General features: G+C 47.0%; 1 protein-coding gene across 1 annotated transcript in view; it reads left to right on the forward strand.

Moving 5' to 3' along the window:
- Positions 1–27,244, forward strand: part of TLL2 (tolloid like 2) — a 134,215-nt gene that overhangs the window by 34,483 nt on the left and 72,488 nt on the right. The gene's annotated exons all lie outside the window — the stretch shown is intronic.

Here is a 27,244-nt window from a genome sequence, read left to right on the forward strand (position 1 = left end):
GGTCTTGGTCTCTCTGGCTTGGGGATCCCACTCACACCTCCAGACCTGCACAGCAGTCAGTTGATGCCCGGACACCATCACAAATGCTTAGGGTTGGTCCTGTCAGCAATCCTTCTGCTGTCCTTGGGGGACCTGCCATGGCACAGCATGGGGACCCAAGCTTGGCAAATGTGAGTGAGAGACCCCAGAGAGAGGCTGGGCCTTGGCCAGCCACCATGGCAGTTGTGTGCCCAGCTGCTGGAGAATGGCCTGCCTGGAAGTTGCCTTGAGGATGCTGCAGTGAAGGGAAGCCTAGCAGCCCTGCCTTCGCCTCCTTCGTGGTGCTCTCCCAAGGCCGCCATGGTCAGCCTCACGGTCTAAGAACCTGAGTACCTGTCTTCTTTTTCCTTCTCCCCTGTGAGCTGAGAGAGGGCAGAGTCCACATATATTTGACTTTGGATCCCACAGAGGTGGCCCGGCACTTTGTATCTAGAAGGCACTGGCCAGCATTGTTGGAGAGGGGAGAGGGAAGAGATATAGACAGAGACTGGCAGGCCCTGGAGCACCTCCCAGGGGCCTTGGGGTGAAGAGCTCCCACAGGGCTCTGCTCCCAGGAGGGCAGTGAAAGCGCTGGCCACCGTCGCAGGCCTTGGTCTCAGACTGTCTGGGCTTGAAGCCTCGAGCTGGGCCTCAGTTTCTTCATCTGTCAAATGGGAATAGTAATAATCCTTACCTCAGAGTGACGTTGTGAGGAGAAAAGGAAAGAATACGTGTAAAGTGCTGAGCGCAGTGCCTGGCATATAAGAAATGTGCAATAAATATCAACTCTGCCTTCTCTTCCTCATTATTATTAGTAGTAGTATTTGCAGAAAGAACAGTGACCTGGGAGGGTTTAAGGTTAAAGTGGAGAATGGGAGAAATTTGCTACGTGCTGGAGGGAACTTTGGGGGCTTGGGCAAGAGGACTTTGAAACACGTACCTTTCTGGGGTTTCCTCCTTCCCAAGCTTGAGATATGTAATTTTTTTTTCCACTATATTTTTATGGCAAGGTGATTTTTACCCTGATCACTTTTCTCTGAGGGCCAGTAGTACTTTGCATCTATCTAAAATAGTTATTTTATTTTCAGAATGGGAATATTTTAAATTATTTTTGCTCATTAAACTAACAGTGCTAGTTGTTAAAAAAAAAAAAAAGTCCAATAGCTCAAAATTGTAGAAAGTAGAAAGTGAAAATCCCCTTTTATCCCAGCCTTGGGGGTCCCCATCATGATCTGTTTGCTGGATTCCTTGCAGCCTTATCGTGCTCAGGCCATGTGCAGATATTTTTTAAACATAAAAGGAATTTTTCTTAACACCCTGTTGTGTAACCTGCGTCTTTAACACCACGCCATGGACATCTTTTCACGTGGTACTTTGAGGTCTATCACATTTAATGTGCAACTCTGCCACCATTTATCGAATGAATCCATACAGATGGACATGACGATTGTTTCCCTTCTTTTCTGTAGTGTTTTTTTCTATTAGAAATGTTGATGCTGTGAACAACACTGTGCTGTTGTTCTTTAAACATTTGCTTTGATTAAAAAAAATTTTTTAAAGGAACCACACCTTTATCTGCTCTTTGTACTTCCACATGTGTGAAAGGATGTGTTCTTAGATATCGGTTATTTCATTTCCAAGCTTTGGTAATTGCCCCTGGTTTTTTGGGCGGTGGCGTGGGAAGAGGGCTAAATCCCTGGAGGTGGATGGGATGCAATGCTAGCCCCAGATGCCTCCTTTCCCTGGTTTATGCTGTGAACCTGAAGCTGCTTTCCTGGTTGCAGAATGAAACGATGTCATAGCCCTGGAAGTGATCTAGTCTCCCTCGTTTCCTGGATGTGCCCAATGTCCCACATTCAATCAGTGGAAGAACCAGAACGAGAACCCAGGTTTCCCATCTCCTAGGCTGTGTCCTCCATTGTACCAACCCGTCTGCCATGTTGCCAGGTGGAAGGAATGGAAAACAACAGAGGTGCATGTAGTCATTCCTTTGCCAGCCCTGGGAAAGTAGCTGGAGTCTTTCTGGACCAGGAAGCGAGCGAAGACCTTGTGACCGGGTTGGTTTGAGAGCCCACTCAGGGTGCTGTGCTGGCCACGGAAAAAAAAAGCCGCTGAGAGCTCTCGGGCCCCCAGCAGGAAGCATCCTCGCTGTTCACTTAGGACCCCGGGCTCGTGGTGATTACTTCCGATCAGTCTCCCTGCCTCCAGTCTCTGCTTCCCCATCCTGCTTCCAGGTGATCTTCCTGGGCCTGACCTTGCAACCACCGTACTGGGTTGAATAGCATCCCCCCCAAATTTATGTCTACCTGAACCCCAGAATGTGACCTTATTTGGAAATAGAGTCTTTGCAGATCTAATTAGTTAAGGATCTTGAGATCAGCCTGGATTTAGGGGTGCCTTAAATCCAATGACCGGAGTCCTTACAAGAAGAGGAGAGGACTCAGAGAGACACACAGAGGAAGGCCACGTGAAAGAGCGAGGCAGAGACTGGAATGATGCAGCTATAAGCCAGGGGGCACCAAGGATTGCCGGGAGCTGCCACAGACTAGGAAGAGGCAAGGAAGGATTCTTGCGGAGCCTGCAGAGGGAGCACGGCCCTGCCAACACCTTGATTTCAGCCTTCCAGCCTTCAGAACTGTGACAGAATAGATTTCTGTTTTTAAGCCTCCAACGCTGTGGTAACTTGTTACGGCAGCCCTAGATAACTGATACCACTGTGTTTTCTAAAACCCTTCCATGGCTGCCTATCACTTAGCAGAAACATTCCTTATCTGGCCCCTAAAGTCCTCCACGCTTTATCCACAACTTACATATCCGGCTCCCTTCCCGCCCCTCAGCCTCCTGCCAAACGCAATGACATCGTGTCTACAGGCCCCGAGTGTCCTTCCTTCCAGCCTTCTGTTCCAGCTCTGCCCTCTGCTCCAAGTCCCCATTCTACAGAAAAAGAAATGAAGGTCCACGGACAGCCTAAGACGCACCCAGGGCCCTGCATCTGGTGGGATTCGTGATACCTCTTTAGTCAGCACAGCTGCCAGCCTGGGAGTCCACCTGGGTTGACAGCGCTGTTAACATTAACCTTATTTTGTGCTTCAGATGGAGAGAGCGCTATTTTCCCCCCATTTTCAGACAGCCCTGTTTCCCTGCCGTGAGAGCCTCCAGAGGAAGTGGCAGCAGCCTTTTGGATGTGCCTGGGGGCAAGGAGGCAAGAGCGCATTCTTCAGGGAGAGAAAGTCCTTCTGTGTGCATTTTATTTGCAGTGAGAAGAATGGGAGTTCTGGGCAGGCATGGGCCAAGCTGTTCTATGAATGGGGCCCTTGAATTAACATCGCCGAGTTTCCTAAAGCTGCTAATCGGATTAGCTGTGTAGTGAAGGAAGTACTTAGCTGGACGCACACACACACACACACTCTCCCATCCTCTTGCATCCTCTTCGATGTGGTGGTGCAGAACCTGACGCCCCCATTTCTGAGCTCTGGGACACCTCACCCCCTAACCACACAAGATGTGGAGGAAAGCCCCGCGTGGTTGATGTTTGGGGACTTTTTGGTTGTTTATTTCTTCCCTAAAGAGTCCTGGAAGCAAAGTCGAACGTTCTCATCTTTGCGAATGTCTGGAAACTTGGAGAGGAAACCTCATCTTGCAGTTATCTCCCTCCGGGTAATGGATCTGATTCCTTGCTCTTTGTAATGAAGACTCTGGAAGGGGAAATGGCTTTCATTACTTACTGGTTCTGATGGAAGCTGATGTTTCCTGTCTTGTCTATTCTGAGCCACTGGACCATGTCCACCTCTATTTAAGAAACCAACCTTAGTCTAAACTCCTGCCATCCGTGTAGGGCATCCACATAAGCCTAACAGTTTGTGCATTTGAGTTCAAAATAATAAACTAGCAGGAGAGAGTCGAAGACGTTAGTTTGGCTAACTTGCCTCCTCTCCCTGGGCCTCATCACTCCGAGATGGACCCCGCAGAGCCTTCAACTCCTTGAGTTCCTTTTCCTATGCTGTCCGTGACTTGGAGGGGCACATGCTACCGTCACCTGGTCTCAGTGTCCCCTCTGAAGAGAGGGTCTCCTGAAACCATAGCCTTACTTCTTTCCAGCCAGTTTGAGCTCTGGATTTGAACGCTGGTGTTTCAGGCTGGAGAAAAGAGGGGAAGCAAAGGCTATGGGGCATCGAGGGACTAAATTTAGGCACAAAAGGCTAAAGCGCACCCGTGAGAGACCCTCATGTACTACACGCGTTTCTGGGCCCTGCCTTCCAAGGTTTGAGGGTCTAAAAGGGACCCAACATGTCTCTGTCCCCAACATATTTTTAGCTTTGAGGCCCTTGAGAGAACTCATGAGCGGGGCTGCTTTGAGCAACCCTATCGACAGGCTGTGGTTTTTCTGGCCCTGCTCCCGTGGAGACATTCCCCAGGCTTTGTAGACATGGCTTCGTCTTTTCATTAATTTTCTTTATTGGTGGTGGGAGTACTGCTGACTGACCAGTGTCCAGGAAAGAAGTGGGGGCAGTGGTGGCTCCCTGTGACATCCTGTAGAAGGGACAGTGTCCTGAGCTTACGGATGAATGCCAGGTTGGACTTGCTGAGACAGTTAGTTGGGTTCAAGGCTGTCTTCTCTCACATCATGGAACACCGTCTCAGTGAGATCTGGTGGCCTCTGCTGCTGGGGGCACTCTTACTCATCCTTTCCACTGTCTCCTCAAGAGCTTTGGAATAAGGTTTTGGGGACTTCTTTTCTCTACGTATATTGTACTTGACATTTTGTGGTTCCCACACCCTCTGAGAGTCTGATGAGTATTTTCAACACTTCTCCGAGAAAAAGGCACACACACGATTTTGCTTGCAACTTCAAGAATTTTACTCCGTGGATCCCAAGTTATGCACCTCAAGTCCACAGCCCCCTTTTTCTCTCTGTTTCCACTCTGTTGGAGATGTTCTCACGTGGACACCCTGGATCCTCGAGTTGCAGTGTAGAAAGGCATGGATACTGGAGTCAGGCAGGCCTCCCTGGCTCTGTACTGATTAACTGCAGGAGTAAGGGAGCCTCCTTCCTTATTTGGAAAATGGGATTGGAGAGGGGGGATTGGGAAAGTGTAGGAGGTAAAGCACTCATCCCAGAGTCTGACACCTAGTAGGTGCTCAAGAAATAGTAGCCACATGGCTGCCCGTGTGCTGGATCCTGCCTTTTCTCCTCCCCGGCCCACCTCTGTGTCTCAGACTCCACACTTCCTAGATGCCTTGGAAGTCTTCTCCTTTGCAGTACCCTGCCTGCAACCCCCCTGGGGTCTCTGGAGCTGGACCTGCACCAGTGTGACCTGACCAGATCCTTGGATTTAGATTCCACCAGCACATGGGGAATCTCCATCAATCCCCAACATAAAGCCTTTCCTAGTCCTCCTGAGTCAAACTCTAGGTCATGAAGTTGGCCAAACAGAGATCTGAGAATTGATTAGATGCTGGTTCTTCTTTGATAGCAACAACAAAAAGAATAATAATAACTACAGTTTGTTGTGTGCTAATTTTGTCTTAAATGATCTCATTAATCTTTTTTAAAAACTAATTAATTAATTAATTTAGTTTTGGCTGCGTTGGGTCTTCGTTGCTGCACGCGGGCTTTCTCTAGTTGCAGTGAGCAGGGGCTACTCTTCGTTGCGGTGCGTGGGCTTCTCATTGCGGTGGCGTCTCGTTGCAAAGCACGGGCTCTAGGCACGCTGGCTTCAGTAGTTGTGGCGCACGGGCTCAGTAGTTGTGGCTTGTGGGCTCTGGAGCGCAGGCTCAGTAGTTGCGGCGCATGGGCTTAGTTGCTCCGCAGCATGTGGGATCTTCCAGGACCGGAGATCGAACCTGTGTACCCTGCATTGGCAGGTGGATTCTTAACCACTGTGCCACCAGGGAAGTCTGATCTCATTTATCTTCATGCAACAGCTCTATGTGGCAGGTACTGTTGATACCTACAGGGGTATTCAGAGAGGTGTGTAACCTTTCTTTGATCACACAACTAATTATTGGCAGAGCCAAGATTAGGGCTTCACTCTGTCTAATGTCAAAGGCTGCTTTTAGCCTCTACGCTCCATTGCTTCTGGAAATAGATGCTGGCATCACCACTAACCCTGTCGCCTTGAGCTGTGAAGACTTGGTCTCCCCACGGCTACCTTTGAGAGGTGCTGACCAAAGCTGTGGGCAAGTTCTACCCACTTCTGGGTCTGCGCTTCATCCTGCCCTCTGTCATCTCGGGTTGCCATTCAGTATGTGCCTTGCTGCATCCACCAGACTGTCAACAGCTGTGACCTGTCTTTGTTTGGTCTTGACCCTCCCTCTTTAGTTCCAGCATCAGCCTGGGCACAGGGACAGCACCAGACAAACCCTTGTGGGTTGAGGATGGAGTCTTCAGGAGCGCACGATGGTCTCCTTGCTCCTCTGCTCCCCCAGACCAGTTGGGGTGAGGACTGTTTGTTTGAATGTGTGATGCTTAGAGTGGGAGCCTGCAGTGGAAGAAAGGCTTATGCTCAGGGGTGACGCCCTTGGGCTGGGCAAGCCCAGATCACCTTGCCGGGAATGTCTGAAAAGGGCATTCTTTGGCCACATGGTCAATAGCTTGTCTTTACTGAGCCCTTCGGACAGAGCCCCAGGTGTGGTCGTTAGGTCTTTTCCGAGCCAGAGCGGGGGTGCTGGCCTTCCTGCTCACTCCCCAGGGCTCTGCTTAGACCTTTTCTTCACAGACCTGCGCCCACTGCCCCCCCCCCCCCCCGCAAGTTGACGGCTCCATTTCACCCTTGCCCCTCCCATGGGAGTTCACCTTGGCTCCCATGGTCTAGAACTTCATCTTTATGGCTACACTGCTCCTCTGGCATGACCTACACTCCCCTTGTGTCAGTTCTGCTGACCCTCTCACACCACCTTCTTGATGACAGTCCTTTTCCCTCTCTCCTGCCCCCCCCCCCTTTCCTTCGTTCAAGGAACAGATGCTAATTGGGGACCTCTTCTGTGCTCAGCACCAAGGATACAGCCGTACCCACTTTTTTCTTCTGCCATGAAGGAGAGGGAGTTTTAATGATGGAAGTGATTATGGTCATGCTTTGGCAGTACTGGAGGAATGGGGCAGGCTGTGGTGGGGGAGGACCCGTGACCCCGCTGGTGTGGAGCCCCACCGACCTCCCAGAGGAGACATGGTCCAGTGGGCAGAACTCACACCTGGAGAGAAGGCCCCAGGTAACAGCTGTCATCCAGGCAGAAGTTGGTTTTGGGTGTCCAGTTTGGGACACAGGACCTGATGGGAGGCAGGAATGTTTGTGTGAGGCCAGGGACCCTGGCAAATAACATCAGAGAGGCCTTTAATAGAACTCACAGAGAGTTCCAGTGCTATGCTGGGAGCTCAGAAGAACGAGGCAAGGACCCCTGGTTCTTCCGTGAAGTGGGTATTAAGGAGGACAAGCAGTCAGAGGCTTGGCCTGAGAGAACAAGATGGGGACAAAGGTCTGAAATTAAGCAGAATCCCTGAGATCAAAATCGGAGCCAAAGGTGATGTGCTGCTGTGACCCTCGAGTGTGGAGCCCCAAATCCTTCAATCCCCCCACCCGAGGACAGGGCTGGCTGTGCGTGCAGACAGCAGTCAGCAGCTGGAGAGGAGGAGGGCTGGGGTACAGGAACCGGGTGAGGCCTGACAGTGACTCCGCTCATAAAGTTTTCAGTTTAGTAAGATGATTTGAGATGATAAGGAGGCATCTGATAAAGTGCGCATCTGCTCTTTGGGAAGGAAAAAAGAATGCAACATAAGGATTCTATCATCTGGTTCCCTGGGACCTCATTCAGAGGCTGATTATACCTTGGATTGAAGCCAGAATTCACTGTGAACTTGAAGTGTTGGGAAAAGTAAATTCACCTTTAGGTTGATTTTTATTATGACTGCATTTGTCAGAATTTGGAGAAACTGGGCTGGGAGTCCACTTGGAGTCACAACAGGGTGCAGAGCCAGGTGGGGGAGGGGCAGTGCCACCCTTGGCCATCCATCCAGGGAGCCGTTATTCCAGCCACCCCCTGCCCCCCGCCCCTGCCAATGGGCCTGAGTCACAACTGGGAGATTAGCTTGAGAAACCAGGACAAATAAGAGTTTAGCGCCTGACATTCTAGGCAAGGTTCCTTCGGTTTTGAGATACAGAATCGTACTCAAGATAGGTCGATAAAAGAGTTTATTTAAGAATATATTCTCATGGCCATCCAAGGACAGAAGCAGAAGAACTGGCCTGTTGGGGACTCGACTAGAGACTGGAGAGAAAAGAACAAAGCTGGCTTCTTCTCTCAGGGGCCACAGAGAATCTCTTTTTGGCTTTTTCTCTTCTTCTTGCACCTGACCCATCATGGCCACCATGTGCGAGTCATATCATGATCCCTCTTCTCGAGTGTCCCCCACTGAAAGCTTGTGGTACCCGCCTACCTAAGGGTGCCAAAGAAGACCTAAGAGTGGAAGAAATTGCCAAGGGAAGGAGTATAAAGTGAGCTGATCAGTGCCCCAGGGAGGCAGGAGGAAGAAAGGAAGTGATAATGGTCTGTGTCTGTGGCTTGAGAGAGGAATGAAGGATGGGGCAGCCTCTGGTTAGTGGAGAGGATGGGTGAGTGAACTGACCTCCCACATGTGGAGATGTGGAAGCAGCTCCCTTTGGAGTTAACCTAGTCTTGAGGTCAAGCCTGGTAACCTCACACCCACTTTGCCATTTATATTATTTTCATGGGAAAATACTTTATGAGTTCCCATTAGCCATCTTAATCCCTGGAATTTGGGAACACAGCCTCATGAGAGCTGGGGATGGCTTGTTTCAGGTGAGGATCTAACCTTCGCCTATCGGTTTTGGCCGACAGAAAGATTGTGCCTCACTCCCTGACCATCACTCTTTGCTTCTTCTTAATCTGATTCTATTTTCATGCTCTGTTAACTGTGTATGTTTTTGTTTGTGTTTACTAAATGGAATTCTATGTTTTCTGTTCTTAATTTAAATAGTAGGTGATCTCTAAAGCAGAATGAAATGATATAAACCATACTTTGTCTTTTTATTTGTGCAACCCTCCAATTGATTGTTCTAGCATCAGTGGCCTCAATATAAACAATATTCCCCACCCTGACCTAAGAGCACCTTGTGGTGAATCCTTTTTGACAAAATAAAGGATTTGTTTATCCAAAAAGTAATCACCCCCTAAAATTTTTTAATATAGCATGTTTGGTTTTCATGCAAATTTGCTCTTGTTTTTCTTGGCCTCTTTTGGATGTGTGCATTTTGTTACAGCTGGAAACTGACCTTTGTTTCAAATGCATTTACTACTCAAGTATTTTCTTATTGGGCATGATAATGAACTAAATTGTTTTCGAACAAAACCAGGGCTACAACTTTTCAGTTACCCACTGTACGGCATGTCAATTCACCTCATGAGAACTCCTTATCTGTAGAATGGAGGGTTGGACTTTAAGCTTCCTGAGGGCCAAGAATGAGTCTCTCAGTTCTTTTGCCAAAGATAATCCAGGAATGTATGGGGACTCAATGCATGGTGTCTGCTGTGCGCATGGCTGATTAGATACCTGCAGTGTCTTCAGCTCCCCCTTCATGTGATGCCTCGTGCAACTTTAGAACGGTCTGCTCAAATTGCATCTAATACGAGACCTTCTAGAGACCTTCCAGTGGGCTTCCACAGGTGTTGGCAGCAATGTGGCTGTGGCCTCCCTTTGTCCCACCTTCGAAAACAACAACAAACAACAATGGGCTGGAGAGAGGAGGTTGAGAAAGGTCAGACTGCCCCCTGCCCCAGAGCCGCGTGAAGGATGTAGACACTGGACACCGGTGACAAGGGGGCTGGGTCGGGAGAGCTGGAGACACAGCTCAAGGGGTGGCTCTGCGGTGTGAGTTTGGGATGAGACTCCCCGCATCACGTTAACCTGTGGCTGAAGTGCTGGATGGCCCGGACAAAGTCACATTTCTTCTGGGGCCATTTACACTGAGGTCTGCAGGTCATTATTTCTGTGGTTTCCAAAGAGGTCCAGAGAGAGAAGGTGGTGAAGGTGGTGGGGATGCCAGTGGAATCTCATTCTGCGTTCTGGTCATCTTATTTCTCTTAGTGTCCTTTAATGAGACTGCCCACAAACAGTGAGAGAAAAGCCCCAGCTGACCTTGGCACTGAGCCTTTGAACTTTATCCAGCCCCCATCCTGCTCCTGCTGCTACTGGCTTCTGCTTCCCAGGTTCTCCATGACCCTCCTGCATCCCTGGACCTTACTGCCATTGCCAGAGGAATTCCTGTCTTCCCTGACATGGGCACCCCCTAGAGGCACGACTTTCCCATTCACTCTGCAGCCCAGAGGTCCTAAGTGGCCAGTCCACCACACAAATACGGTCTGCAGACATGTTTTGTAGTGCTTAATTTTTTTAAAAATTTACTGCCAAAATTTAAGAATCAAATTTCTCATAAAAATCCAGAACTCTGGCTTCTCTTGAAAAGTTGGAATATCTGGCCACACTGGTCCAGCAATCCCACATGGCAACAATCAGTGGAGTTGCATAACATGGGTTGGACTCTTGAGGAGCAGGTGCTCTGTGGTTTCCCAGAGACCCTATTACTCCCTATTCATCTTTCACACTGACCTCTTTCACGCTGATGTACTCCTTGCCTGGGCCCCCAACTCTAGGTATTTGAGTTGGCACATTGGGCCAGTGAGGAAGGGACAACATCCTTGGGCCCTAATGCAGGTCCCATGACACCGGCCAGGGCTGCTTCTCTCTTCTGCATCTAGAGAGGAGTCCCTAAGCTTTAACTATTGCCTGGTAGTCTGGAAGACAATCCTTCTTCTGGAGTCTCTTTTCTTCCTTTCTTTGAACTTTCAATCTCTGGCCCTCCCCACCCCCACCCTCTAACCCCTCCCCACCCCCCACCCCCCACCCTCCAACCCCTCCCCACCCCTGCAACACAGCATGCCATGTCCCAGGTTCTGGCTGGTACTGGGGTGAAATACAAAACAGGCCAACAGGACTATCTTGCAGGGGGTGGTTTATGGCCCAGCACATGCATTGGCATCAAAACAGGTTCTTTCTGCCCCAGTGAATCAGAGGGATGGGACCATTAATAGGTATTAGCCTTTTTGAAACAAAAGGGCCATTCCACCTCACTGACGTATGCCACCACCCAGAAAAACACTAGTTACCCTAACCTCTATTCACTTAGATTATCTCTTAAAGGTGAAGCCATTTATCTGTACTTCTCCTTGAACTGAGCTGACTTCTGTCCCAAAAGGTCAAAGACAGGCCACGGAGCTCCATGGTCCTCTTTCTGCTTCTCTCCTCCAGTTCCCAGAAGAGGGCTTGGGTTGGTCTTCCTTTCTTTGATTCCTGAGTTCCTTGCTACTCTTTCTGTGACCCAGTTCATGGGTCCTTTGAGACATCTGTAAATCTTTATCAGTCATTTGGTCATCTGTGCAAAGGCCATGTGATAAAATCCTTTTGAGATGTTCTATGAGGACAAACTTGTGTCTCTTCTGAAGGACTTTTTACCAGGTAGTGAGAAAGTCTTAACCCTTAGTTGTAGGTTAACTTCCTACAAATTTCCTTGCCTGGGGCTTTCCATTCCTTCTCTGCTCCTGTCAGACACCTAGGGACAGAGTGATGAGGCGTAGAGCAAGGGCCGGGGGTTAGAGCCTCCCAGCTCTGCTACATACCAGCTGGTGACCACAGATCAAGTGCTTTAACCTCCTCGAGCCTCAGTCTCCTCATCTGTAAAATGGGAGTAACAAGAATACCTCACCCCACACAGGTGCAGTGAGAATACACGCAACTGAGATAATATATGCAAGCATCAGTCAATCCTATTCAGTCCAATTCAAATGGACATATTTGTTAAGCCTCTGCTATGACACCACACAATGGAAATAGAATGTTATCTCCGTCCTCAAGGGGTTAAGTGTCTTGTAGGGACAATAGACTTGGTCTGCAAATAATTATACTCCAGGCATGGTATGATCAGGGCCGGGAGCTCCTTGAGAGGAGAGGCTGTGTCTGATCTATTTTTCTATCCCTGGAACCTGATACAGTGCCTGGCACAGAGAGGTGCCCCGAGGAAGCATGTTGAATGAGGGAATGAATGAACGGGTGAATGAATAAAGGGCCATGAGGGGGATGTAGGTGAAACAGAGGCAAGGGATAGCTTCATGGAAGAGGCTGTGAAGGATTTTGTTTAGGATCGAGGTGGGGAGGGCATTGCAGGTGGAAGGCAGAGCCTGAACACAGTCATGGAAGTGGGAGCTTGGCAGGGTGGTTGACAGGTGGGTGAGAAGGTGGGACTTGGACTGTCCTCCATGGGCCCTCCCCTACCCCGCCTCAGTGCCCGGAAAGTCTTCGTCCACCCACTTCTGCCCTTCCCTCAAACTCAGCCAGCCCCTCTCGGGGAAGCCTCTGAATGCCCGATGTCTTCCTATTTGTCCCAGACTGGACTGTGGGCTCTGTGAATTATCATTTATCTGTGCCCTCCCAGTGCCTAGTCCTGTGAGAGGCACACTGTAGATGCTCACCAAATTTGCTAAATAAATGATTCTTCACAAAATGAAAATTCCACTTCCACCTGACTCAGCATCATTGTTACCATTAATCTCTTTATTTTGCTACTCTAATAGTTGGAAAATGGTACCTTATTTTTGCTTCTGTTTTCATTTCTCAAGGGTAAACGACTTCTATATATTTACCTACTAATTACATTTTTCTTCTATGACATGTTCACCAATTTCCTTTATCCAATGCATATTAGACATAAAGTTTTTCTCATTGATTTGCATGAGCTATTTATATAATATGGATAGTAACCATTTGTTATCTTCAGTGCAGATATTTTCACTTGTATGGGTGTTTTATTTTCATTTTAGGGGATTAGTCTTTCTGAGATACAAAAGTTTTAAAGTTTAGAATTTAAATATATCAAGTCAGATTTTCTTTTTCTTATACTTCTAAACATATAAAATTATTCCTACTATAGCTCTGGGAAATAACATATTTTTCCAAAGTTTTTCTATGGTTTGTTTGTTTATACTTAATTCTTTCAATCCATTTGGGTTTTATTTGGAGGTACCCCTCCCCCCAAGTTCTGAATAATAATCTCAATGCCATCTAATTCATATTTTTTCCCCGTGTCTCCTTTACCACATAGTGTGTGTTTTTATATGTAGTGTTAGCATTTATGTCCCATTCATCTGTGTGTCTTTTCATGTTAATTTCTTTATATGTTTTAATATTTGGTGGCCATCCTTCCTCAAGGTCCTTGCTTTTCATTTTTAGAAATTTTTTTTTTTAAATTTTATTGGAGTATGTTGACTTACAATGTTGTGTTAGTTTCAGGTGTCCAGCAAAGTGATTCAGTTATAGATATACATATATTCATTCTTTTTTAGATTCTTTTCTCATATAGGTTACTACAGAGTATCGAGTAGAGTCCCCTGTGCTATACAGTAGGTCCCCGTTGGTCATCTATCTTATATATAGTAGTGTGCATGTGTTTGTCCCAAGCTCCTGATTTATCTCCCCCACACCCTACAATGTTTCCCCTTTGGTAACCGTAAGTTTGCTTTCGATATCTATAAGTCTGCTTCTGTTTTGTTAAGTTCATTTGTATCTTTCTTTTTAAATTAGATTCCACATATGAGTGATATCATATGATATTTGTCTTTCTCTGTCTGACTTACCTCACTTAGTATGATAATCTCTAAGTCCATCCATGTTGCTGCAAATGGCATTATTTCATTCTTTTTGATGGCCGAATAACATTCAATTGTATATATGTACCACATCTTTATCCGTTCCTTTGTCAATGGACATTTAGGTTGCTTCCACGTATTGGCTATTGTAAATAGTGCTGCAATGAAGATTGGGGTGCATGTATCCTTTCGGATTATGATTTTCTCCAGATATATGCCCAGGAATGGGATTGATGGATCATATGGTAGCTGTATTTTAAGTTTTTTAAGGAACCTCCGTACTGTTCTCCATAGTGGCTGTACCAATTTACATTCCCACCAACAGTGCAGGAGAGTTCCCTTTTTTCCACACCCTCTCCAGCATTTATTGTCTGTAGACTTTTTATGATGGCCATTCTGACCGGTGCAAGGTGATACCTCATTGTAGTTTTGATTTGTATTTCTCTGATAATTAGTGATCTTGAGCATCATGTGCTTTTTGGCCATCTGTATGTCTTCTTTGGAGAGCTATCTATTTAGATCTTCTGCCCATTTTTTGATTGGGTTTTTGTTTTTTTGACTAGATCTACATGGGCTGTTTGTGTATTTTGGAGATTAATCCCTTGTCAGGATTACCATCTAATTCATAGTCTTTCCCCATGTCTCCTTTATCACATAGTGTGTGTTTTTACATGTAGTGTTAGCATTTGTGTCCCATTCATCTGTGTGTCTTTTCATGTTAATTTCTTTATATGTTTTAATATTTGGTGGCCATCCGTCCTCATGGTCCTTGCTTTTCATTTTTAGAAATTTCTTGAATAGTCTCACTTGTTTATTCTTCTACATGAATTTGAGGATCACTTCTCCACAAAAATCTAAGAAGATCCAAACAAAATCCCCTTGAATTTGGATCATGATTGCATTAAACTTATAACTTCATTTGGAGAAATGGACACATTTGTAGCATTTACCCAGTTCAACCTGGAACATGGAATGTCTTTTCTTCACTTACTACTACTTTTATAAACTGCAGTACAAATGTATAATTCTCCTCTTGCAGTTATCCACACTTCCTGTTAAAGTTATCCCAAGTCTCTTATGTTGACTATTCTGAACGGGCCCTCTGAAAATTTCTCTTCTTTTGGCATATTTCAGTGTGAAGGATGGGCAAGGGGATACCTTTATCACATCTCAGAGCTGAGAAGGGAGTTCCCTCCATCTCTCTTCTCATATCCAGCCGGGTACCGAGTTATGTTCACCCCATCACCTAAATAGCCCTCCCAAGCAAACTCCTCTCCATCCCTACAGTCCTGTCACTCTCCAGGACGCCATCACTTCTTGACTGGAGACAGGCATTAATGTCCGCTGTAGCCTCACATCCTGCAGCCTCCCTTTCCCCAGTCCCCCCTCCCACCGGCAGCCACCTCCTGTGTGTTGGGTACTGTCCCAGGCCAGGGGGTACATCAGGGGAGAAGATGGAGCTAGCTTTTTAGAGGGTGTCAGGGAGGCAGGCAATAAACATGTAAACAAATAAATGAGATCGTTGCTGGTAATGCTCAGTGATCCCCGAAGGAAATAAATGGGGACTGAGAAGATTCTTCTAGAATCTTCCTCTTATGCATTCAGCTTGTTGGTCCAAATTTTGGCCTTCAGCGTCTCAGGGGAGAATTTAATTGGTGTCCCACCGTACTCCTGGGTCCCTGTGCTCCCTTCCTGCCTCACCGTCAGCCGTGAGCACTGTGTCTGAATTTCTCCCCCACTGCCTCTCTACTGCCCCACTGCTTCTTCACCCAGCCACTCCCTGCTTTAGAAGCACCCCCCGCCCCAGAAGCTTCTGGAAATCCGTGTGAAGGAGAGGTCCCAATTAATCCCCCCAGGGCCTCTGAGGACCAGCAATTCCCCTCTACAGCTCTGCGAACCAAAAAGGACCAAACCCCATGAGAAGTTCAGGTGACAGTTGCTGTCTGAGGGAAAGAGCAGCTACTCCTTTCTCATCTGTCTCCTCCTCCCTCTCTCCCCTTCCTTCTTCTAAGTGACACTGGGATGTGCTCTTAGACCCTACTAAAATTTTGGCCAAGGGGTAGGGCAGAGAAAAGCTGTCATTCTGTCAGGCCACTCCATTCTGTCCTGAATTGGGGGAGGCTGGGTGTCGCAGGCTGGGGTCTGAAGACAGATGCCAGGCTGGTACAGCTGTGCTCCTGGCCAGAGCTTAAACTTTAGTGTGGTCATCAAGGTACCAGAGGCTGAAGTCTCCGAAGGTGACCTAAAGAATAATCATCAGTAAGGCTATGGGGTCCCTACAAGGTTCCAGACATTGTATTACGTGTTGCTCACAACCTGAAAAGTTAGATCCCAGTGTGTCCTTTTTTATGGATGAGGGAACTGAGGCTCTAAGAATTTAAGTATCATGCCAAAGATCACTCAGGTCAAAAAAGCTGTGCTACCAAGCTGGGCTAGTCTTTTCTCTTCTATGGTCTATCCTGCCTGACTCCCTCCCGTCTCTACTTATTGAAACCCTTCTTGTCCTTCGGTGCCACCTCCAGGAAGCCCTCCTAAACTTCCAGGTTGAGAGTGGGATTTCCTTCACCAGGTTGCCCTCACTGTTCTCTCTGCCTCATGGCTCCTGTGGATGGGACGGTGTCTGATTCATAGCACATTGTGGAACTGGCTTGATTCAAGGCAGGTGGTGAGCCCTGGCTAGAGATGGATACCTTAGATGGCTCTGAGGGAATCCAGTGGTCCTGAGCTCAGCCGAAAGTGAAGAGGCCCTCTTTTGTGCCTGGAGGGGACCACTTCCTATTCCTGAGGAACAACCTGCTCAGTCTTCAAGCACATCTGGTATGATGCCTGATTTGGGGCTGGAGAGCTCTGACTGTCAGTGTGTCTGGGGCAGCTGCCAGGGAGTGGAGAGTGGTTTGCAGGACAACTTCCCTGGGAGCTTAGGTTCCCATTCATCATCTGTCTTCTCCTCCTCTTCCTCAGGGGTCTTGCTCCAGTCTCCTGTGCACTTCCCACCTCAGAATACACACACGGGTCACTGAGCCTTCAGAGCCATGCCTGAGATGTAGAGAGATCTCCCTGGGAACATGACCCTTTGTCATCTAGCTCAGGGGTCCCCAACCCTGGGGCCGTGGACCGCTATCGGTCCGCAGCCTGTTTGGAACTGGGCCGCACAGCAGGAGGTGAGCGGCGGGCCAGCGAGTGAAGCTTCACCTGCTGCCCCCCATCACTCGCGTTGCTGCCTGAGCCATCCACGCCCCCCATTCCGTGGAAAAATTGTCTTCCACGAAACCGGTCCCTGGTGCCAAAAAGATTGGGGACCACTGACCTAACTTACTCTAGAGAACGAGGAGCTGGGATTTTCCCAACCTTATATATTGGGACATTTACTGTCAATTATTAAGGTTGGAATCCCTAGCCCTGTATTATAAAGACCATCAGTAGAATCAGATGGGCCTGGGATTATATCTGGGTTTTGCTTCCTACTAGCTGTGTGACTGTGGGTGAGTTATTTAAAGTTTTCTAAGCCTCAGTTCTTTCTTTTGTAAGTAAAGCCAGTAATAGTCCCTACCTCACAGGACTGTGCTGAGAATTAAATGAGAAAATACACGTAAGGCAGCAAGCACAGTCCTTGGTACACAAGACCCAATAAACATTATTGGGTCTCTCAGCAAAGATCTAGCCTGTAATTTGGGACCCACTACTCAGTGAATGACTCTTAACTATCTTGGCCAAGCCTCTCCACTCTCCCAGGGATAACAGGATGACTACACACAACCTAGTCACCTGAGTCTTTTCTTAACATATATCTTTGGTTAATTTTTTAGTTATTTGATGTCTCAAATTGTTATGGAGCAAGTTTTAAAAAAATAACATGCTCGGGTACAGTGGATGTCTTATTGTCACTGCCTGCCAATGAGTATTAATAGATCCTCAGCCTAAACTTGGTTTTGTTAAGTGCACTTTAAGGAGAACTTAACTTTTTACTTCACTTGTGGTGTTTGTGGTATAAAATGTCTTGTCTCTGTGGCTTATTGTTTCAACCCATTCTGCTCTTTCAGCCTTCAGAACAGTTTTAGAGCCAATAGTAATAATCGCTAACTCAATGAGTGCTGACTATGAGTCAGGCATTTTTCTATGTCTTGAATGTATCATCTCTCTTAATCTTCATAACAACCCTAAGAGGTGAATACTCCCATCCTTATTTTATGGATGAGGAGACTGAAACATAGAGAGGTTAAGTGACTTAAGATCACACAGCTAGTAAGTGACATAGTAAAGGTTTAACCTTGGACAGTCTGACTCCAGAGCTGGCATTCTAGGTCCATCTTGCAAACCACCTGACTTGCTAGAACTTTAAGTATCTAGAGATCAAGCAGGGGGTAGGCTGTTCCATTCGTGGTCCCTGACAAACCTCACCTGGCATAGTCATTCCTCGTGACTCTGGGCTTGGTTGTGTGTCTTGCTTTGGCCAGTAAGACATTAGAAAGCATGATGTAAGCAGAAGCTGAAAAAACACTTGCACAGTGGGGCTCATCCTTTTGGAATGCTGCCCTCCACATGAGCCATCTCAGCCATCCCTCGGCCATTTCGAGTCAACCCAGCTCAGGTCCCAGAGCAGAGAAAAGTCAGCCCCATTTGTTCCTTGCCCCAACTCCTGGCCCTCAGAATCAGAAGCAAGCATAAAATGGTGGTTATTTTAAGCCACTCTGTTTAGAGGGATAGTTTGTTATACAGCAATAAATGATGGAAATGACCAAGAAGCCAAGGCCAGGCTGGGTGTGAAAGATGTGGACCAAGTGTGCAAGAATACCTAGAGTCCAGGGCTCAGAAGAGCACTGAAGGTTTGAAGCCAGGTGAGCAACAAGTCCTTCAAGAGCATCCCTAAGCAGAAAGTCTGGTGTAGCTCAACCAACAGTCAGGGACTAGGAAAAATGCAGACACAGGCATTCAGGATGGGTGGAGGGTCCAACACCAAGCAAGATGGACATCTGGCTGGAGGCTCTGGGAAGAGAGAGCTCAAATTTGCATGATTAAGAAGCCTCCCATGAGCTTCTGCCTGGGGTCGGAGCAAATTCCAAGGCCTCGTCAGCCAGTGCTAGGACACAGGTGGGAGCCAGTTAACTGACTGGGGAAGAGCGGACTGGATCTCCCAAGAGCCCATCCAACACTGTCTTAAAGAATTTTCCAACAAGCCCTTTCCCGTTCTCACCAATGAGCTTAGCTTTCCTTTCTTCCATCTTGCCAAGGTGTGGACTCATTATTTTTTCTTTCCATGGTGAGAGCAGAAAAGTAGAAAACAAGATTGGACCACAACCTTTCCATCTGCATAAACACGAGTATGTTTCTTTCCCATCGGAAAAGGGTTTCCCGGCAACTGTGTGTGTATGTGTACGTGTGTACAGACATACACTACAAAGTGCAGAGCACATGTTCTTAGGCAAAGTGTATGATGTAATATAGTTCTTTTTTTTTACTTCCTGATTATAAAAGTAATATGTTGAATAAAATTTAGAAATTACAAAAAGTATATAAAAAAGTAACATTCACCCAAAAATCACCCATCAGGAATCATCACAATGGACATTGTGGGTATTTCCTTCAAGTATTTTTTCCATAATTTTTTGTATATGCTTTTTAAAAAGTAAAAGATGGAATCATACTGGGTACTACTTCCTAACCTGTTTTTTGACTTATAATATGAACATTTTTCCTGTTTAGCAAACTTTCTTCTAAAACAGTTTAAAATGTTGCATTAAGTTCCTTTATATCATAATTCCTTTACTGGAGGTGTGTGGTTGTTACAGTCTGTCTTTAAAATGTTGAGAATGAACATCCTTTGTTTTCATTGTCAATCGATTCCTTAGTACTGATATTTAGAAGTCATATTATTGGGTCGAAGTCATATTATTGGGTCAAAATCATATTATTGCTTGTTTTAAAAGACTTTGATACATCCTGCTAAATTATCTCATAACATGTTACCAATGTATATTCCTCCTTCAACAGCAGTATATAAGAATTCCTGTTTTATTATACACTTGCCAATATTAAATCATTTCATTAACAAAAACTGGCCGTGATCTTTTAACCCATTTTCTCTTTCCCTTCTGTAACATTTGAAATTTGGTATAGATATAAACTTTACTTGGCACTGAACTGCTTAGGATTACACACTGATTACCGCAGTGGTTGCCTAGTTCGTTCCTAAAACAACCTGTTAAAGGGGCTTTGCCTCGCTTTTTTTTTTTCCTAATGAATAATGAAAAGCTCTGCTGTGTGTGTCTTGCCAGTAGTTTTCTGACAGAGGTGTGCAGATGTTTCGTCCATTGGCCTTGCTTGGGATGCTTGTTCAGACCACACCTGTACAGGTGTGGGGTAGAGGGCAGGGGTTAGGGGCATGGATTCTGGAGTCAGAAGGGGCTGCCTTGAAAGGCAAATTCAGTCTCTTACCAGCTGGGTGACCTTGGGCAACTTATTCATGAACCTCAGTTTTCTCTTCTGTAGAAGAGGAATGATATTACTTATTCACAGGATTGCTGTGCATATTACATACGATCAAAGGGCATGGCAAGTTGACTGTGAGGGTAAGACTCAAAGGCCCTGCACAAACTGGTCGTGCATCCCTCAGGTATTAGCCTTAGTTCTAGCTCCATCGGACTCTTATTTTCCTCCCTCTGGCCTTTTTTAACTTGCTGGGGTTTTGTTTTGTTTTGTTTTCTGCTAGAACACTCTCCCCAGATGGGTGTCCCCCTCTCATCATTTAGATCTCAACTCAAATGTCACCAACTCAGACTTTCCCTGGGCTCCCACCCCCCATTGCTCTTTCATAAAACTCTGTTTTAATTTCTCCAAAGTGCTTAATCCCTCCATGGAATGATCTCTTTTTGTTTGTTTTGTCCTGTTTTGTTTTTGGCCGCACCGTGCGGCTTGCAGGATCTTATTTCCCCAACCAGGGATCGAACCTGGGCCCACGGCAGTGAAAGCATGGAGTCCTAACCACTGGACCACCAGGGAAGTCCCAGGATCTCATTGTTTATTGTTGATTTTCTTCCCTCCACTAGCACCATGAGGGTGCCATGAAGACAGACCCTGCCTGTGTCTGCCTTCAGGAACCCAGCACAGTGCTGCCCAAAGCAGACACTCAATCAGTATTTATTGAATGAATGGACTAGCAATAAAATGATTTTTAATCTCTTGTGCTAGAGATTATTTTTTAATTTTTCTTAGAGTAAAGCAAAGCAGTTTTGTGCTAGATTTACCTCTGATGGGACGGAGCTGTAAATACAGGTATTAAAAAGTCAGTAAATGTGAGAGCTGAGGGTGTCCTGGCAGGGTTACTTGTGTTGTATCTTAAAGGGTTTGACACTAGACTGATCTGGAGAGAATCTCGACCTCTCCACCCAATGGCTGTGTGTCCACAGTGATATCTTAAGTGCTCTAAGTCTCAGTTACAATGCGTGTAAAATGGCACTAATACCCACCGCAGAGGATTAGTTTGAGGATTAAATACAAGATAACATATGCGAGTACCTGCAAATAATCAGCATTTAAAAATGGTAGTTATTTTTTCGTTTAAGAAAACCAAGAGCCGGGCTTCCCTGGTGGTGCAGTGGTTAAGAATCTGCCTGCCAATGCAGGGGACACGGGTTCAAGCCCTGGTCCGGGAAGATCCTACATGCCATGGAGCAACTAAGCCCGTGCACCACAACTACTGAAGCCCACGCGCCTAGAGCCCGTGCTCCGCAACAAGAGAAGCCACCACGATGAGAAGCCCGTGCACTGCAACGAAGAGTAGCCCCCACTTGCCACAACTAGAGAGCGCCCGCGCACAGGAACAAAGACCCAATGCAGCTAAAAATAAATACATAAATAAATAAATAAATAAAAAGAAAACTGAGGGCCAAGTAACGTTAGGCTCTAAGAATGAGACAGAAGGAATAATTACTATAAGGTTTTGTTTATTAATTATCATATTCATGAATATTAATTCATAGTCACTGTGAATTACCATATATTCAAATGAACAATATTGATCGATGGCTGTCTTTTCGGGCTTTGGAAAAGCCCATCCCTTTCTACCTAGATGTCTTTGGATGTATATAGTTAATATTTCATTAATTATGTAGAGGGGCGTTTTGTGTACATCAATGTCTCATATGATGCATATAATTAAGCCACTTTTTGTTGGGAGCGGAAGAAAATTGGGCTTTCCCAAAGAAAAGCAGCTTGCTCCCAAAGTTGCTAACAGATTGCTTCTTAATTGAACTTGGGAGGTGAATTATATGGTGAATTAGAAAAAAGAACAACTCTGAATTTAGTGAATTGTTCCATAAAGGAAACTGTGGGATTGAATTGCAAATGCTGGATAGAAACATTTCAGCCTGGCCCCATGCATCACGGGCTGCTGACCTCTTCATGAACAGGCCTGGAGCTCTCTTTTCAAGGCCTGGAGGGCATTCTTTCCCAGAGACCAGCTGTAAGCCTGGGTTTCTTATGCAAAGGAGACGTTTGAATAAGCCCCTGTGACTAATGAAATCTACAGGGTCTTTGCATAGCCTCTCACTGAAGAGGTAATTAACCAAAGATCAAATATGGGCATATATATGTATTTTTTCAAATATTTTTTGTCTTGCAGTTACACCCAAGGAAAAAGATATCCCTACACCCTGAATACTCCCTGCCCCCATTGCCCCCAATCTTTGTCTGCATCAGACTATATTTCTCTCTTCCCTGTTCTGTGTGCTTATGGCTGCAGTTATAGCCACAGTCACACCTGTCTTATTTGCTTGCTTTTACTGAAATGGAGCAACACAGGCCATTGATTTAGATGTGAGAAATGACTTTTCTAGTACTTGATGTCTGTCTTCAGCTCCACATCTTCCATTCCTGGTGAGCTTGGGAGGAAGGAGGTTAGTTTTAAGAAAACATCATGAGTTGAGGCTACCTCTTACAGGGTTCTCTAAGTAGAGAATCTCAAGTTTGGCTGCACCTTAGAATCACCTGGGGAGCTTTTTAAAATCCCAAGGCCCAGGCCAATCAAATAAGAACCTCTGGGGGTGGGGTGCAGGCCTCAGTATTTTTCTAAAAAGCTTCCCAAGATGATCCCAAAGTGCAGCTAAGGTTGAAAGCCATTGTTCCAAGAATATCTACTTCCCTTCCTCCATAAGCTGAAAAAGACAAACTTTTCCATCAGTGATGATGAGTTAGAAATGATTGGATTTTCTTTGTAAGTACTGTCTACCTGACTCATCCATCTCTACCTATCCATCCATTCATCCATCAGTCACATATTTTATTGTCTGCTATGTGCCAGGGACAGTGCTGGGTGTTTACTGTTGGACAAGACAAGGCCCCTTTCTTCAGGATGCTAAAAACTAAACTAGGGGATCAGCTGAGTAGACAGGAGATCCCAATTACTTGTGGCAAGGGATGTGAAAAAGCCCAGGGCGCTGGTAACACAGAGGAGGGGGGCTTCTAACTCAAGAGGAGCAATGGGGCTTCCCAGAGGAAGTGGTGTTCAAGCTGAGCCTTGAAGGTCCAGTAGGATTTGACCAGATGAAGAGGTGGGTGTGGCAGAGGAAGGTGCATCAGCAAGAGGAGAATGGAAATCCAAGGCATCGTGAGTAGCTTAGGTGGCTGAGCACAGAGTGGGAGTGGGGGAGTAGCAGGAAGTCCTGAGGTACCAGGTGGAGGAGGCTAGCAGGGGCATATCACAGGGGTGGGCCTCATGGGTCATGTTAGGGCTTAGAATTCATCCCAAGGGCAGTGGGAAACCTTGGGAGGGTTTTTTTTTTTTTTTTTAATGGGAGAAGAATGGAAATGCGTGGTTGCCAACCATTCTTTTCTTTTTTTAAAAAAAATTAATTAATTAATTAATTTTTGCCTGTGTTGGTTCTTCATTTCTGTGCGAGGGCTTTCTCTAGTCGTGGCAAGCGGGGGCCACTCTTCATCGCGGTTCACGGGCCTCTCACTATCGTGGCCTCTCTTGTTGCGGAGCGCAGGCTCAGTAGTTGTGGCTCACGGGCCTAGTTGCTCCGTGGCATGTGGGATCTTCCCAGACCAGGGCTCGAACCCGTGTCCCCTGCATTGGCAGGCAGATTCTCAACCACTGTGCCACGAGGGAAGCCCTTGGGAGGGTTTTCATCAGGGGAGTGGCCAAATCACATTCACTCCAGGTAGATCCCAGGCTCAGCTGTACTAGAAACATGCGATTTGCTGCCCTTTGGAGAAATGACAAGAGCTGCCAGTCTCTTGCTGGTAAGGATGACAGAGAAGGGATGTGTGTTCTTAATTGCTGTGACCCCAGTCTCATCAGTGACTTTCCCTTGGGAATAGGCAGCCACCCCCAGACACCCCACTTGTTCTCCTGTTCTTTCTGGGTCTGAGGCTGAGGGGAAGGAGCACAGATCTGGGGAGGTCCGCCAGGACCCACCTTCAGCTTCTCCATTACTAACCATCTCTGTACCTTCAGGACAGGCAAGTCACTTCACTTCTTGGAACCTTGTTTCCGCATCTGTGAGATGAGGATGTTTGTGGCTGTTTTGTCACTGAGTCTTCATGAGGCTAGAATTACAAAACTCTGCATTTAGCACTGTTCCTAGCACATGGTCAGCACCGTAATTGGCACATAGTAAACACTGATTCTTTCCCCACCTCCATCTGCTAGGGGGACCCTGGTCTCCCCCCAGCTCCAGAGCTTTGCTCCCATTGTTACCCCAAGGACCAGGGGGCCAAGGGAATCAGAAGTCCTTATCCCCCCACCTCCTCTGCCTGCTGCAAAGCTGAATATCAATCTCTCCCAGCCATCGTTCCCTCAACCACAGCCTCCAGCTAACCTTGAACCAGGCTGTGCTCAGGTATCCTTACAGGTCTATTTTTTTTTCTTTTTTTTCATAGGAGCCAAGCAGGTCTAAACTTTCCAACCCTCCATGATGGGCTGGTGCTTTGCAGAATCTCCTTTCAAATCCCAGCTCCTGTGTTCCCCTCCTGTTCACTACTAATAACCCTGATCATATTCAGAGCCAGTGCAGTTACAAAACCTTTTCATGTCCTCTGGTTCCCATCTAGATCTCTCAGAATAAAAGCCAAAATCCTGAAAATGGTCTGCAAGGTCCCCCAGGAACTGAGCCCCCCAGACCCTCCACTGCTCACTGACCTCAACACCTATTATTCTTTCCCTGGCTCATTCCATTCCAGTCACACCCACCTCCCTACTGTCAAGCACACTCCCACCCCAGGGCCTTTGCACCTGCTGTCCCTTCAGTCGGAATGCTCTTCCCCAGATACCTGCAGACCCTCTCCCTCACCTTCTTCAGGCTTCTGCTTTTCTGCCTTGTGTGAAATGGCAATCCTTCACCCCTAGCATTCACTGTTCCCCTCACCCTTATTTATTTTCTTCATAGCGCTTGTCAACAACCGACTTATATATTTAGTCACCTGTTTGTTTATCATTTTCTCCTCTACCCTCCACCAGAATATAATTTCCATGAGGTCAGGGTAGAGTTTGTTCAGTGTCATATCCTGAGCAGCAGAAACAGCATCTGGCATGCAGCAGGTGTCGGATAAACATTTGTTGAATGAGCAAATGCCTAAACAAACCATTACCTCATTCGGAACTTGGAACAGCCCATTTGACAGATGAAAAGTACTAACGCCCAAGGTCTCATCCTCAGTTACACAGGGAGTGAAGACTAAGCTAGTCCGGGAGCCTTGGCCTCAGGCTCTCCTTCAGTCTGCACAGGGCACATTCCTCCACTGGCCAGTGATTTTCATACCATCAGGATTTCCCCTGACCTTTAGCCCGAGAGGAAATGATATCGCAACTGGAAGAATACCCAGAGGGCTGGGAGCTGGCAGCGAACGCCCCGGCAGCTGCAGGGAGTGTGTTAGTGGATTCTGACTTGGCCAGAAAGGCAGCGGACAAGCAGGATGAAGGCATGTAAAAATATCCGCGCACGCCTGGTCCACCGCCAGTGTCAGTCACCAGAGGGAGAGAGGTGGTCTGCATGTCAGGAGTTGGGATGCGGGACCACAGGGCTGTCTTCTGTGGTTGTCAGGGGCCAGGGCATTGGGTTCCATGTTTGGGACCCTTCCTTGAGCAGCGCTGGAAGCCTGTGACCTATGGAGCACAGGAAATGTCGTTGGGCTTCTGACCAGGAGACTGTCCTGAGCCCTCAGCTTCCCTTACGGGCTGGCAACCCTGGGCTGATCATTTTGTATCTCAGTTTTCTCCTCTGTAAAATGGGGTTACACTTCTGCTACAGAGTGCTTTCATCAAGGTCAAAGGGGAGATGGGGAAACTGCTTTGTAAGCTGCAAATGTCTAAACAAATGCAAGAAATAGTTTGCACAAGTAGATTGTCCTGTAGGTGCTTTGGTGTGGTTTCACGTGTATGATAGTCTCCCCTGGACACAGGCTTTGTCCTCAAATCTGCTCCCTGGTGTCCCGACCCACCCAGCTGCTCAACTGCCAAATGTAGGCATCATTGGGGGCCCCTCTCAGTCCCTCATATCTAAGCCATCAGCCTCTCCTGTTGCTGTGCCTCCAACTATATTCTTAATATCCCTGAGGGTCCAGCCTCCCTCTCTGCCCACCACGGTCAGCCCCTCCACATGGCAAGCTCATTCCCGATCCAGATTCTTTCCTGAGCCTCCTTCTGCTGGGACACGCTGGCCCGGATCTCGGTGTGGCTGGCTCCTTCCTGTCTTCCAAGTCTCAACCCAAATGTCGCCTCCCTAAAGGGCCTTCTCTGACCGCTTTCTAAGCAGCTGCTCCAGGCCACGTTACCACATACCGCATTTGATCTTCAGAGCACTTTCTGAACCTGCAATCATCTTATTCCTTTATTTTCTTACCTACCATTTACTGTCCAACCGCCCATTTGGAACTTAGGCACTGTCTGTCCTGTTCACTGCTGGATCCCTGCTGCCCGGGACTGTACCTGGTTCACAGTAGGTCTAATAATAGATGGTGATAGACCATCTTCCTGGTGGGGACAGATGTGAACCTGGTTTCTAGATGATGATACTAGCAAACGAGTATGTGTATCACTGCCCTTGACTGAGGCAGTGTCGGCAGAGTCTGATTTATAAAGTAAGCAGGGCAGTTTCTAAAAGGAGACTCACACCCCAAAGAGGAAACCAGGAGGCCTGTATAAGCCAAGGCAGCAGCAAGTGCCGCATCACATATTTAGGAGTGGCACTGGTGACGTCTCCCTACATCCCGTGCGGGGGACTCCAGAACCAGAGGGTGTCCTGTTTGCGCTGGGCTTTCTCAGGGAGTTGGGGGTTAGGAAACTGACTTTGGGATTCGCCTGTTAACTTTGTATGTTTCACTCCAAGTGCCCTTGAACTGATCGAGGAGAGGCTACATTTATAATTTCTGAACTATGTTCATGGTTATGAGAAAGCAGGTTCTTTTTGGCCTGAGCATCCAGTAGGGGCCCAGTCATCCTTTGTTAAGCAGATCTTTACTGACCCACTGGTGATTCTGAGCGTCCCCCAGGTGACCAGGTTTGTTCCCTCATCTCATGGTG

The sequence above is a fragment of the Balaenoptera ricei genome, chromosome 16 (assembly GCF_028023285.1).
Source record: "Balaenoptera ricei isolate mBalRic1 chromosome 16, mBalRic1.hap2, whole genome shotgun sequence".
NCBI classification, from domain to species: domain Eukaryota; kingdom Metazoa; phylum Chordata; class Mammalia; order Artiodactyla; family Balaenopteridae; genus Balaenoptera; species Balaenoptera ricei.